Below are 15,480 nucleotides of genomic sequence, written 5' to 3'. Positions count from 1 at the left end.
TGGGCATTTGGGTTTTTTCCAGATTTGAGCTACTGCAAATAAAGCTGCTACAACTGTTTCTTGTAGAACTGTTTGTATGGACATTTGCTTTTCTCTTGGATAACTACCTAGGAGTGGGATGGCTGGGTCATATGGGAGGTATACATTTAACTTATACATTTTCCAAAATGGTTGTACCATATTACATTCCCACAGCAGTGCATGAGAGTTCTGATTCCTCCATATCCTTGCTAACGCTTGGTGTGGCTGGTCTTTTAATTTTAGCCATATCTCATTGTGGTTCTCATTTGCACTTCGCTAATCACTAATGATGTTGAACATCTTTTCATATGCATATTTGCCATCCATATATATTGGGTGAAGTAGGTATAAATATTTTGCCCCATTTTTTTAAATTGAGTGGTTCCTTTTTATTGTCAATTTTAAAGAGTTCTTTATATATACTTGATATAAGTGTATTATTAGATATATGTTTTACAAATATTTTCTCCCAGTCTGTGGATTGCCTTTTTATTCTCTTAAAAATGTCTTTTGGAAAGAAGAACTTTTTAATTTTAATGAAGGACAATTCTTTTACCAATTGTGTTTTTGTGTTAAATATAAGAAATTGTTGCCTAACCAAGGTCATAAAGATTGTATCCTATATTCTAAAAGTTTTACAGTTTTAGGTTTCATATTTAGGTCTATGATCCATTTTGAGTTTTTTATATATGGTACACCTTATATATAGGTTGAAGTTCAATTTTGACATAGTGATATCCAGTTGGTACAGTATCACTTGCTTAAAAGACTCTTCTTTCTCCACTGAGTTGCCTTTGCAACTTTGTCAAAAATCAGTTGTCTCTGTATGTAATGGGTCTGTTTCTGGACTCTTTATTCTCTTCCATTGATCTACTTGTGTATCTTCATTACAGTGCTACATTGTCTTGATTACTGTAGCTTTATAATGTCTTGAAATCAGGCAGCGTGAGTCCTCTATTATTTTTCAGTTATTTGGGTTATTCTTACTCGTGCTTTTCCATATGAATTTTAGAGTCAGCTTGTCCATTTCTACAAAAAGTCCAGCCGGCATTTTGATTGGGATAGCTTTGAATCAGTAGATAAATTTGGGGCGAACTGACATCTTAACAATATTGAATCTTCTGTTTATTTAGGTCTCCTTTAATTTCTCTCAGCAGCATTTTATAGTTTTTATGCAACATACTTATTAGTTTATTCTTTCATATTCTTATTCTTTAGCATACTCTTATATTCTTTCTTCTGTGAAAAGTGATGCATCATTGTTTATGTCTTCATGCCTGTTTGAATATTTCTGTATGACAAATTCCTTGAAATAGAACCACTTTGTCAAAGATCATGAATGGCAATGCCCTCCAGCCAAAACCACCAATATTTGAACAAGTTAGGTTGTAGAGTGGAAGAACACACACCATGGGGAATCATGGGGTGCTTCAATAATGGGGTTTTAGAAACAACTTATTTTAGGATTAGGACTTGCGTTAGGTGATTTGGAGGAGGGTTTAAGGAAGTGAGGCTTTGCTGTAGATTGAAAGCTGTCAGGAAATATGAGTACAGTAGACCCTTGAAGAACATGGGTTTGAACTGAGTGGATTTTTTTCAATAAATAGTGCTACAGTACTACATGATTATGGTTGGTTGAATCCGTGGATGTAGAGTCACATATAGGGAGGGCCGACTGTAAAGTTATACACAGATTTTCAACTGCATGGAGGGTCAGCACCGCTAACCCCCATGTTTTCCAGGGGTCAACTGTAATTCTATGATTTGGTATCTAAATAAATCTTGTTCTACAAATGGGGAAGACTAGGTCAAGGCTGAAGTTGTGATAGGTAAAGAAGCAGCAGCCACTTATATTAGCCAGAATAGGAGGATATTTGGCCATTTTTGTGATTGGGACAATGTTTCTCTGTGTTCATACATGATTACAGAGTAAGCTTGTTTTTGTCTTGATATATCACAGTCGCAGAGTGGCCTTATCGGATGTTAATGTTCTGTGAAATTGTTTATATTTGACAAGAGAACACCAAGGCTTAGCTGTGAATGCTGGGCCAGCTCCTGGATGTCAAGGGCTGCTTTTCTTCTTCTCATGGATATTTTCAAATTTTTACATATATTTGCTTACTGACCTTCAAAATATATCCCCTCAACCCATGGTGCATGAATGTCTATTTCTTCATATTCTTGTCAGCATTCAGTATCAATATTTTCAATCGTTGCTATCCTCAGAGGCAGAAAAATCATCTCTGTTGTATTTATAACATTTTAAAGGTTACATAATATTCTGTATATGAATGTGACAATTGAATCACACCTCTATATTCCATTGGGTTAATTCTAGGGATGTAAGGATGGGCCCTGTCACCTAGTGGGAGAAGGAGTGGAGTATATACATGCATGCATCACTTTGCCTATTTTACTCATGCCCCTTCATTGCTGCCCCTCCCATATGATCTCCAGATTCAAGCCCCGACAAGTACCACCAACTGACAACCAGAAAAGTTGTACCACTTTACACTTTGTGAACTAAATTTAAAACAGAAGAGTGAAGAGGTTAGCTTGCTGACATTGTATTACAGAGTTTAGGTCCTGAACTCTCTTACGGACCCACCCTTAGGCAACAACCACAGTCAGTAGACTGGAAACTGATATGTACATGCAAGTACAACTCAAGACAATGGGGGTTATTATTATTGAGACAAGCACAAGCTTTGCAGTGAGCAAAACTGCTTTCCAGTTATAGCCTTATAAAGATTATATAAATATTTTAAGTTCTTCAGATTAAAGAGATTGGTCATTGTTTTATAAAATAAGCTTCAAAACAGCATCATAATCATGAGTTGATAAAAAGTCTTCAGTAAACCAACGTGCAGATTTTGCCTTAAGAGTTCATAGGACCCTCTTAGCTTATCTCTGGACACCTACTCTCAGCTGGACAGTGTTATGTACCCTGTCAGCAAATCTGAAAGAAGCTCTGGCTACCTCTTTCCTAGAGGTGCCACATCCCTCTCAATAGTCATTGCCAAGGTTTCCCTGAAGGAGAGGAGAACTCCAGAAACTTGCAAAATGTTTGTTGTGCATGTTGAACATTTAGCAAACTAAACTTGGCTGTTCTCAGGTTGTAGTATTCAAAATAAAGCACAGTATAAAAGCGTGGGGTAGAAATTTTTTTCTCCAGAAGTTGTTAATCCTCCATCTGGGCAGGGGAGACTTGCTATTCTACTCCCCACAGCCCAGTTAGGTACTTTGCGAAAACTCTAAAATATGTCAAGAATAGACAAAATGCCTAGTATGTTAGCAATGGTTGGGAGGAATAGTAATGCAGAATGAAATGTGTTTCCAGGTGCATTCTTTGAATCAAGAAAGTGCTAATCCCTTTCCTTGATGATGGAATGTCATTTTAACATGACAATGGAAAGTGAATGTTGCATTGGAGAGAGTACAGTACACTCCTCTAGGCCCATGAAATATTATGTAACTTTCATGTATAGCTATGCTATTGTGTTTTAAGAATATGAAGCATTAATCTTTTATCAGAACTATCTTGATTCTATACAATATGACAATATGATATGAGATTGACTGTACTCCTTAACAAACATCAAAATGTAAGCGCCCATGAATATTATTCTTTACAGTGGCCCCCATGGAAAGCCCTACACTTATGCTGTAATTGTTTGAAACATTGAAACTACTTTCAGAACCAGTTTCTGAGTCACACAAGAACACCAGAACCATTATTTTATATCCATGGCTATATACTGAATAGTTCTGTTCTCTAGATCAGTGCCCCCCAATCTTTATCATGTAATGGCACACATGGAAAATGATCATATTTGTACATTTGCTCTCCATTAAAGGCATCAGCCCCAGTGACTCTAGCTGGAGCCACTGTTGCATTCCCTGCTGCAACTACTCCGAGCATTGAGGGAAGCAGTATCTCTGACACATCTATAACCCATTTCTAGTATACCAGTGGGATGCTGTACCCCAGGACAGGGGTTTTCAATCTGTGTTTCCTTGACTTCTAGGATTATCTGAAAATGCTTCAGAAGGCACCGCAGAGGATCAGGGGAGGGTGCATGGGTTGGTTCTGTGTGTTCCACAGCACCTTCAATCAAAGCAGCTTCACTTTGCGGTTATGCTATATATATATATATATATATATATTTTTTTTTTTTTTTTTTTTTTTTCCCAAGCTGTGCGGCTTGTGGAATCTTAGTTCCCCAGCCAGGGGTCAAACCCGCACCCTCAGCAGTGACAGCGCAGAGTCCTAACCACTGGACCACCAGGGAATTCCACTTTGCAGTTATGAGTAAGAGTGTGTTTGGGAAAAGGTTTCCCCAGTTAGAAATTTTTGTGACCACTTCTATAGATATCCGTCCGTCTTTTAAAAGAATCTGCATCTAATGGTTGAATTGCCTTTCTGCATATTTGTAAGACTGACATTATTAGTGTCTACTAAGTTTTTTCAGTTGAAGGAAATCATTTATGCTTCCCAAAAGATTCCCCTGTGTTCAGGCTTTACATTTTTTATTGAAGGCTCTGTACAATGCTTTCAAATATATAGTCTGAGAACTTACACAAATTCCATTTTTGAAGGAAGATGTCACACACATGGCAGACCAGAGTAAGTAGTAGTTTTGAATACAAGCCCCAAATTCATTATTTTCTGCTATTTTAATATCAGGGTCCTCAACTCCCTTGCCTTATTTTCTTTCTGCCAAAAGTAGAGCCCTGGACTGTACACACACTCATTTGCCCAAGTGTTCTTCTAGAAAAATTTCTAGAAATAGAATTTCTAGGTCAGAGTAAAACATTTTTCACTGTTGGTGAAAGCGTAGCAGTGATTCTCAATCCTGGTTGCATTATAATCACCTGGAGAACATTTAGAAAATATGGACGCCCAGGATTCTTCTCCCAGAGATGTTGATTTAATTGGTCTGGAGAGGAACTTGGGTGCTGATAATTTTTTTTAAAACTCCCTACGTGATTCTAATGTGCAGCCAAATTTGAAAACCACTGTTGCAAAGAATCAGGCAATTTCATATACTATTGGAGGTAGAGGCGGATAATTTGATATAGCCATTTTTATGGTCATTTCCCAATATCTATTAAAATATAAATGTTCATACTTTTGAATGATAAATTAGTAGATATATGTCCTACAGAAAAATTCATAAAAACAAGCAAAATTTATGTATAAATATGTTAATTGCAGCATTGTTCGTAATTTAATAACTAGAAATATTCCAGATATCCATGAATAGGAGATGAGGTAAATAATTTACAATATTTCCATAACATGAGATATTATGCATCAGTTAAAAATAATCAAAGACATCTATATGTACTAAAGCATGATCTTTTTGAAAAATAATAGTTATATGCAAAAAGAGAAACTGGAATGACATACCAAAAATCCAACTGGTTATAGCTGGAGAGACATGAGTGTTTTATTATTATTTTATTTAGCTTATTTTTAATTTTTCTTAGGTAAACAAATACTACTTCTGTAATAAAATTATAACATAAGGAGAAGATCTGATAAGGAAGGATTTGTTATACAAACTGATGAGCATATACCCATAAAGAAAATATCAGTTAAGTAGTAATTCTTTAGGGGTGAATTATTGGAGCAAGATACAAAGTCAAGTTTCAAGTACCCATATTAGTCTAGGAATTACAAAAATATCATAAAAAGGAAGGCATAAATATGAGCTAAAACCTATAGTAATCCCCAAAGTAAATCAGATGTTTAATTAAGCAAGCCAGAATCTTCCTTCATCAAGATGATTAAGGGGGATTATCTCCCAAGATGCTGGGAGACTTACAGGAATTCGTAAGTTTTGTAAACAGCTAGAACTCAAGAAACCTGATTAACATAAACACTGAAAGTGTATAATGGGAAGAGAAAAGCTGCTTTGTTCCCTGGAGGAATTGATCAAGGGAAGTGGAAATTCACAGATAGGCATTGCATACATTATTGGCAATGCAAAGAGTTATTTTACATTCAGATATCAGACTTCCTTTTTTAAAAAAAATGACTATCAAGTCTTGTCAAAAGCAAAGAATAATAAAATTATTATGTTTTTATTTTTCACCAGCCACACAGAAATTGTTAAATGGTTGTGGCTTTATGTTGAGTCGTACCTCCCAGACAGTTCGGATTATTCTGTGATTGGAACAAAAAGCAACTAACGAAGATGTTTCTTCTTCTCCCTTGAAACTGACATTCTGTACACTCTTACCCTTTGGTTAAGGTAATATGGTTCCAGTATCAGGGAACACAATTGACTAATAATTGCCATAAGACCCTCACTACCATCTAAAATCCTACAATGTAAAAAACAGCACTTAGTCACTACTGAGGGTTCCTTTTTTTACATGAATAAAGGAATGAATGAATGAGGTACAAGGCCCTAGATACTGAAAAAACAATTCCTCATCTGTAAAATGTAAGTTGAGAAATAAATATTAGTTCCTTGGATAGCCTTTGCCACCAGGAATTTTATTCACACAAAAATCTCTTGAATGGAATGGACATCTTCGAGATATTTCAAACTGTGATAGAAACAATTCACTGAATTTGAGTAGGTCCCTTCTTCAGTCATCATTCACACACCCCATCATCAGGTAAGCTTCATGATTCAAATGAACCAATTCAAACTGCATATGTGAACTTTTTCCCAAATGTTCTGTACGTATAGGCATAATTGAGGGTTTGTTTTCTTTTTTTTTAATTAAATATTGGTATATTAATGAACATATGATTTTAAATAATACTTTTATCATTTGACATTATATCCTATATAATATGCTGTGATGAAGGCAATCTAACTTTATTTTCTTTTGAATATTTAATGAAAGTATTTTTAAAGTTGTTTTCTTTACCCAGCGACTTGAAAATGCCACTTTATCATAATATACATTTATAAATACGTTGGTCTCTTTCTGGGCTTTCTATTCTATTTCATTAAATTATATATACTTTCATTGGTTTTAATTATTCTAGACTTGTAATTATTTTAGTATAAAACTGAGCAAGTTTCTCTTCATTATGCTTCTTCTGGATGGCCATCAGGTCTAAGTGGTATTATTACTGTTTTGATGGAAGTAAGGAAGGGTGGAATGACTTAATGTCATAATGTGAGAATGTGGAGAATATAGCCCTGGGACCCAGATTTCCTGCCTCTCATTATAGTGTACTGTTTGGCAGAATCATTATTTTGCTTTGTTGTTTTGTGGGATCCTGTTTCTCTGTAACTTGAAGGATACAACCAACAGAAAAGAAAACAGGAAGCAGGAATGTACATACACCGTTTACATAGAAATGGGTGATATTTTCATCCCTATCCCAATTATATCACCCTAATCATTTTACAACACAAAAATGGTGCTGAAGGTCATATATAATGTAAATGTGTTCTTATTTCCCTTCCTGACTCTACAAAATCTCCGATGTATTTACCATTGTCCTTGTTTGATAGATGGAGAAACTAAGGCTGAACAAAGTTAAGAAACCTTTCAAAGGTTATTGCTAAGTAGTGGCAGAGCCAGAATTCCCATATAGTTTTGTTTAATTTCAGTGACTGTGCTCTTAACGCTCAATGAATCCTCCCTTATACATAGCAGTTTTTTTATGGTCCAGGGACTGGCTGGTTTAAACCTTAACTGGTATGCTGCCTATGCTCTGTCATTAACATATAGATACTCACGCAACACCCCAGAGGTAATGTGCTTTTCCTGGGGTGTTGTGTAACTATATGTTAATGACAATACTGTAATGTGCTTATTCTTTTCACAATAAAACTCAATCTAGGAGACGTATTTTACGTTCCTCAAGTACCAAGAGGTGTAGCAATTAGAGCAAAAAAGCAGGGTTGAGGGGAGGGCAGGATTTTTTAATTATCTTCCATGTGCCAGGCACCGTGCTAAGCACTTTATGGCATCTCATTTCACCATTTTCAATCATATTCCCTAAAGGAAACTATTTCAGAGATAAAGTCATTTGCTCAAGGTTGTACAGCTGTAAAGTGGCAGCCTACCTGGTACATCATTATTTTCATCACCCTGAAACACTTTGTGTTACATTTATCATGTTATCTTTTACTGCCCTTTTGTCACTGGTGGGTGCTCAGTAAATATCTACTGGTTAATGAGTGGACAAATATGAGGAAATTCATTTGTTGAGTGCAAAGAATGGGCTAGAAATTAGATGCTGCCATTCAAAAACAAAATAGGATCAGATTCTTTTCTCTTGATTTTCCTGCAGTTCTCCAAAATAGGCACAAAAATCCAAATGAGGGTATATTTGCCAGTTATATCCATATTAACTCTTCCTAATAACTTCAAAACAACTCCTATATGGGCAGTGACTAAAACTAGCCTCAGGCAAAGGAAAGGATTAAAAACCCAAATTACTTCCAAAAGAATGAGAACAGTCAGAACACAATTTACCTCTCAAAACCTAGTGATAATAAAGTAGAAAACTCATAGAAAGCACACAGAAGACACTGGATGCTAGTGATTTTCCCTAGTTCCCTAGAAGGCAGGAGACTCGTTATTTTAGGTGACCTTAGTATTCTACCTGCATCAATGGACTTCAATAAATAACATTAATAATAAGAGCTAATGATGACCTTGCACTCAACAGAGCTCCTTCTTTTCTTTCTATCAATACATCAGAGTAAGCAACAGAATGCAACTTTCTTTTTGTTTTGTTAAACTTTTCCATCCATACTTAAAATAATTCCTTGGCTTTAACAGAGTTCCTTCCTTCCTACCTACCCTGCTGAGAACCCAGAGTGTTTTCCCAGCTGGGATCTTGTGGGTCTCCACAATACTCCAGGACAGCTGGGCAGCTTCCCCAATTTCAACCTGGTGATCAGTTCGAGCCTGTAGAAGGGAATTGACTCACCCAATGTCCTATCATCATTGGTGATGCCTCTGGCCATGGGACCCAGGAAACTCTCCTGACCCTTACCCCAGCATCTTGGCCAGCAGATCTGTCATTGTGCTTCTTCTAATATATTGTCTTTCTGGATCTCCAAGAATATCACAGACACCTAGCTTATGTGTACACTATAATCAGCAGTAGCTCAGACACTGGGACCCAGTTAGATCTCCTAATCTTCACTCCAGTTGCCGTCTGTGCAAACCCATGTCATAGATTTTGTCTGGTATCTTGTTTGTCTAGGGCTTAAAGGATATCACAGATACCCAGCTCATGTGTATGCTTGAGATTCACCTAGAGCAGCAGTTCTTAAACTTTTGGTCTCAGAAGACTTTTGCACTTTTAAAATTATTGAGGACTCCAAGGAACTTTAGTTTATATGTGGGTTATATTGATTGATATTTACCGTATTATTAAGTAAAACTGAGAAAAAATTAAATATTTTAAAATAACTTTGGGAATCATCAGCAAATATAACTTACTACTTATCCTAACAGTCTTGTCCTATGCGTATGTATTATATTTTTCAAAAATAATCAGATTACCCTGCCTTACAAAAAATGCTAAAGGGAGCTCTTTAGGCAGGAATAAAAGGATGCTAATTAATAACATAAAAACATATGAATGTAAGTGTAAAACTCACTACTAAGGGTTAATATATAATCAAAGTCAAATTCTCTAATATTGTAATGGTGTTGTGTAATTCACTTACAATTGTAGTATAAAAGCAAATGTGTTAAAAATAATCATGACTACCATAATTCATTATTGGATACATAATATAAAGTATAAGTAAATTGTTACATCAATAACCTAAAATGTCAAGAGGGGTCAGTAAAAGTGTAAAGTTTAGGAATGCTATCAAAGTTGAGTTGTTATCAGCTTAAAATAGGGTGTTGTTATAAGATATTTTAAGGAAGCATCATGGTAATCACACACAAGAAAACTCTATAGTATTTACACAAAAGATAATGATAAAGGAGTCAAAGCACAAAGCTAAAAAAAGTCATTAGATCACAAAGGAAGATAGCAAGATAAGAAGCAAGGAATGATGGACCTACAAAATGGTCATAAAACAATTAACAAAATGGTAATAGTAAGTCCTTAAACTAACAATCATTACTTAAAAGGTAAATAATTTAAATTATCCAATCAAAAAAATAGAATGGCTGAATACCAGATAACAAAACAGAATGCAACAACATGCTACCTATAAGAGACTCACTTTAGCTTTAAAGACACACATAGACTGAGAGTAAAGGGATGGAAAAAGATTCAATCAAATGGTAATCAAAAGAATGAAGGGGTAACTTTACTTTTATCAGGCAAAATAGACTTTAAGCTAAAAATGGTGAAAAGAGACAAAGAAGGTAATTATATAATGATGAGGAGTCATTCAAGAAGATATAACAATTGTAAATATTTATGCACCCAATATCATAGCACCTAAATAAATAAAGCAAATGCTAACAAAACAGAAAAGAGAAATAAACATCAACACAATGATAGTTAGGGACTTTAATACCCCACTCTCAACAATGGATAGATCATCCAGACAGAGAATCAATAAGGAAACAGCTGATTTGAACAACACTATAGACCAATTCTACCTTACCGACATATATAGAACATTTCGTCCAACAACTGTAGAATACACAGACTTATCAAGCACACATGGAACATTTGCTAGGTCATATGTTATCCCACAAAATAAGTCTTAGCAAATTTAAAAAGATTGAAATCATACCAAGAATATTTTCTGACCATAATGGTATGAAACTAGAAATCAATAACAGGAGGAGAACTGGGAAATTCACAAATACATGGAAATTGAACAACACACTCCTGAACAACCAATGGATTAACCAATTTAAAAAGAGCACCTAAATAATAAGCAAAATTATAAATGAAAACTCAGACATTACAACTGATACTACTAAAATACAAATGGTCATAAGAGACTACTATGAACAACTATACACCAACAAACTGGACAACCTAGAAGAAATGTATAAATTCCTAGAAGCATACAACCTACCAAGGCTGAATCAGGAAGAAAGAGAAAAACTGAACTGACCAATAATGAGTAAGAAGATTGAATCAGTAATCAAAAACTTCCAAAGCAAAGCCCTGGACCAGATATCTTCACTGGTGAATTCTACCAAACATTTAAAGAGGAATGAATGCCCATTAATCTCAAACTCTTCCAAAAAATTGAAGAGTAGAGAAGACTTCAAAACTCATGAGGCCAGCATTGCCCTGATACCAAAGCCAGAGAAAGACATTACAAGAAAAGAATACTACATGCCAATATCCCTAAAGAATATAGATGCAAAAATTCTCAACAAAATACTAGCAAGCCAAATTCAGCAACACATTAAAAGGATCATACACCATGAAGTAGGATTCATCCCTGGGATGCAAGGAGGAGTCAACATATGTAAATCAATAAATGTGTTACGTGACATTGGTAGAATGAAAGATAATGGCCATATGATCATAATAGATACAGAAAAAGCACTTGGCAAAATTCAACATCCTTTCATGATAACAACTCAATAATTTAGGTATAGAAGAACCATATCTCAACATAAAAAGGGCATATATGACAAGCCCACAGTTAACATCATACTTAACAGTGAAGGGTTGAAAGCTTTTCTTCTAAGATCAGGAACAAGACAAGGGTGCTCACTCTCACCACTCCTATTCAGCATAGTACTGGAAGTCCTAGCCAGCGCAATCAGGCAAGAAAAAGAACTAAAAGGTATCATAATTGTACAGGAAGAAGTAAAATTTCTCTATTTTCAGAGGACATGATTTTTTATATAGAAATTCCTAAAGATTCCACCAAAAAATTGTTAGATCTAATCAACGAATATCATATAGTTGCAGGATACAAAATCAACATACAAAAATCAGTAGCATTTCTATATACTAACAACAAATTATCTGAAAAGAAAATAAAACAATCCCATTTCAATAGGATCAGAAACAATAAAATACTTAGAAATAATTTTAACTAAGGAGATGAAAGATCACTAAACTGAAAGCTATGACATTGATGAAAGAAATTGAAGAAGACACAAATAAGTGGAAAAATATCCCATGTTCAGGGATTGGAAGAATTAATATTGTGAAAATGTTCATACTACCCAAAGCCATCTATAGATTCAGTGTAATCCATAACAAGATTCCAATGACTTTTTTACAGAAATAGAAAAAAACAATCCTAAAATTTGTATGGAATGACAAAATACCCCAAATAGCCAAAATAATATTGAGAAAGAATAAGAAAGCTGGAGGCATCACGCTTTCTGATTTCAAACTATATTAAAAAGCTATAGTTTATAGCTATAGACTATAGTTAATAATAGTTAATAATAGTGAATTGGATATTTGAAAGTTTTTCAGAGAGTAGATCTTAAACATTGTTATCACAAGAAAAAAAGTTTTTTGCAACCATATGATGAATGTTAACTAGATTTATTGTGGTCATAATTTCACAATGTATACAAATATCAAATCATTATGTTGTACACCTAAATGTTATATGTAAATATATGCAATTTAAAATATGTATATGTATATGCATTTATACAAAAACTATAGTAATTAAAACAGTATACTACTGGCTTAAAAACAAACAGATGGACCAATGGAACAGAATTGAGGGCCCATGCATATACAGTCAACTCATATTTGACAAGGGAGCCAAGCATACTCAATAGAGAAAAGATAGTCTCTTCAATAAATGGTGCTAGGAAAACTGGATATTCACATGCAAAAGAATGAAACGAAACCCCTATCTTACACCACTCTCAACAATTAACTCGAAATGGATTAAAGACGTAAATGTAAGACCGGAAACCATAAAACTCCTGGAAGAAATAATAGGGGGAAAATCTTCTTAACAGGGGTTCTTGACAATGATGATTTTTTGGATATGTTACCTAAAGCACAAGCAAGAAAATAAAAAATAAACAAATGGGACTACATCAAACTAAAACACTTCTGCACAGCAAAAGAAATGATCAACAAAATGAAAAGGCAGTCTAAGAAATGGGAGAAAATCTTTGCAAATCATATATCTGATAAGAAGCTAATATCCAAACTATATAAGGAACTCATACAACTTAATAGCAAACAAACAAAAAACAATACTCCAATTAAAAAATGGGCAAAGGACCTGAATAGACATTTTTCCAAAGAAGATATTCATATGGCCAACAGGTACATGAAATGTGCTTAATATCACTAAAATACAAATCAAAACCACAATAAGATGTCACCTCACTGTTAAAATGGCTATCATCAAAAAGACAAGAGATAGAAAATGCTGGCAAGAATGTGGAGAAATGTGAACCCTTGTGCACTGTTGGTAGGAGTGTGAATTGTTATATCCACTATGGAGAACAGTATGGAGATTCCTCAAAAAATTAAAAACTAGAACTACCAGGGACTTCCCTGGTGTCACAGTAGATAAGACTCCATGCTCCCAATGCAGGTGCCCTGGGTTCGATCCCTGGTCAGGGAACTAGATCCCACATGTATGCCACAACTAAGATTTCACATGCCACAACTAAGGAGCCCATGAGCCGCAACTAAGACCCGGCGCAACCAAATAAATAAATAAATAAATAAAAATAAAAAAAGAACTACCATATGATACAGTAATTCCACTTCTGGACATATATACAAAGGAAATGAAATCAGTATTCCAAATAGATATATCTGCACCCCTATGTTCATTGCAGCATTATTTACAATAGTCAAGACATGGAAACAACCTAAGTGTTCATCGATGGATGAATGGATAAAGAAAGTGTGATATATATATGTGTGTGTATATATGTGTGTGTGTATATATATGTGTGTGTGTGTATATATATATATATATATATATATATATATATATATATACACCATTAGAATACTATTCAGCCATAAAAAAAGAAGGTAATTCTGCCATTTGCAACAACATGGATGGACTTTGAGGGCATTATGGTAAATAAGTCATACAAAGACAAATACTATATGATCTCACTTATATGTGAAATCTAAAAAAAAAAAAAAACTCATAGGAACAGAGAACAGGTTTGTGCTTGCCAGAGGCAAGGGGTCGGGGTGGGGGAATTGGATAAAGGTGATCAAAAGGTACAAACTTCTAGTTACAAAATAAATAAGTTCTGGGGATGTAATGTACAACTTGATGACTTTAGTTAATAATACTATAGTGCATATTTGAAATTACTAAGAGAGTAGATCTTAAAAATTCTCATCACAAGGAAAATATGTGTATGTGAGGTGATGGAATTAATATCTTAAACTTATTGCCGTAAACATTTGGTAGTATATACATATATCAAATCATGTTGTACACCTTTAATATATACAATGCTATATGTCAATTATATCTCAAACTGGGGAAAAAAGAATCACATTATACTGTAGTTTCATAATCCACTTTCCAAAATTAACAATTATTTCTTGTATTCTTCTCTGCAAAAATAATACATATTCATTAAAGCAGATTTCTGAAAACTTATTTTACATACAAATCATCTGGGGATCTTATTAAAATGCAGATTCTGATTCAATAGATTAGCCTGTGACTCTGCTGTATTTATAACAAGCTCCCAGATGATTAAAATCCATGGAACACACATCTTAAAAACAGCTTTAGTTATTTAATGGGTATAAAGTTTCAGTTACGCAAGGTGAATAAGTTCTAGAAATCTTTTGTGCAACATTGTGTCTTTAGTTAACAATACTGTATTGTACACTTAAAATATGTTAAGAGGGTAGATTTCATGTTAAGTGTCTAACCACAAGTTAAAAAACAGCTTTACTAAGGTATAATTTACTTACGATAAACTGTGCATATTTAAAGTATACAGTTTCATAAGCTTTGACATATGTAGACACACATGAAATTATCACCACAATAATGAACATATCCATCATCTCCAAGTTTCTTTCTGCCCCTTAGTAACCTTACCTCTCATCTCTCCATGTACCAACTTCCCCTCATCCAGGAAACCACTGATCTGCTTTCTGTCACTATGAATTAGTTTTCATTTTCTATAATTTTATGTAAGTGGAATCATACAGTATATACTCTTTTTATCTGGCTTCTTTCATTCAGCATAATATTTTGTTGCATGTGTTAATAGTTCATTCCTTTTTCATTGTGGTAAAATACACATAACATAAAATTTACCATTTTATCCATTTTTAAGTGTATAGTTCAATGACATTAAATACATTCACACTGTGGTGCAACCATCATCACCATCTATCTCCAGAACATTTTTTGTCTTCCCAAACTGAAACTCCATACCTGTTAAACAATAACTTCCCATTCCCCACTCCACCCAACCCCTGCAACCCCATTCTACTTTGTGTCTATAAATATTTGACTACTCTAGGTACTTCATATAAGTAGAATCATAAAATAATTTTCCTTTTGTGTCTGGCTTATTTTACTTAGGACAATGTCTTCGCGG

The sequence above is a fragment of the Balaenoptera physalus genome, assembly GCF_965194825.1.
Source record: "Balaenoptera physalus genome assembly, chromosome: X".
Taxonomy (NCBI): Eukaryota; Metazoa; Chordata; class Mammalia; order Artiodactyla; family Balaenopteridae; genus Balaenoptera; species Balaenoptera physalus.
This window is presented reverse-complemented; position numbering follows the sequence as displayed.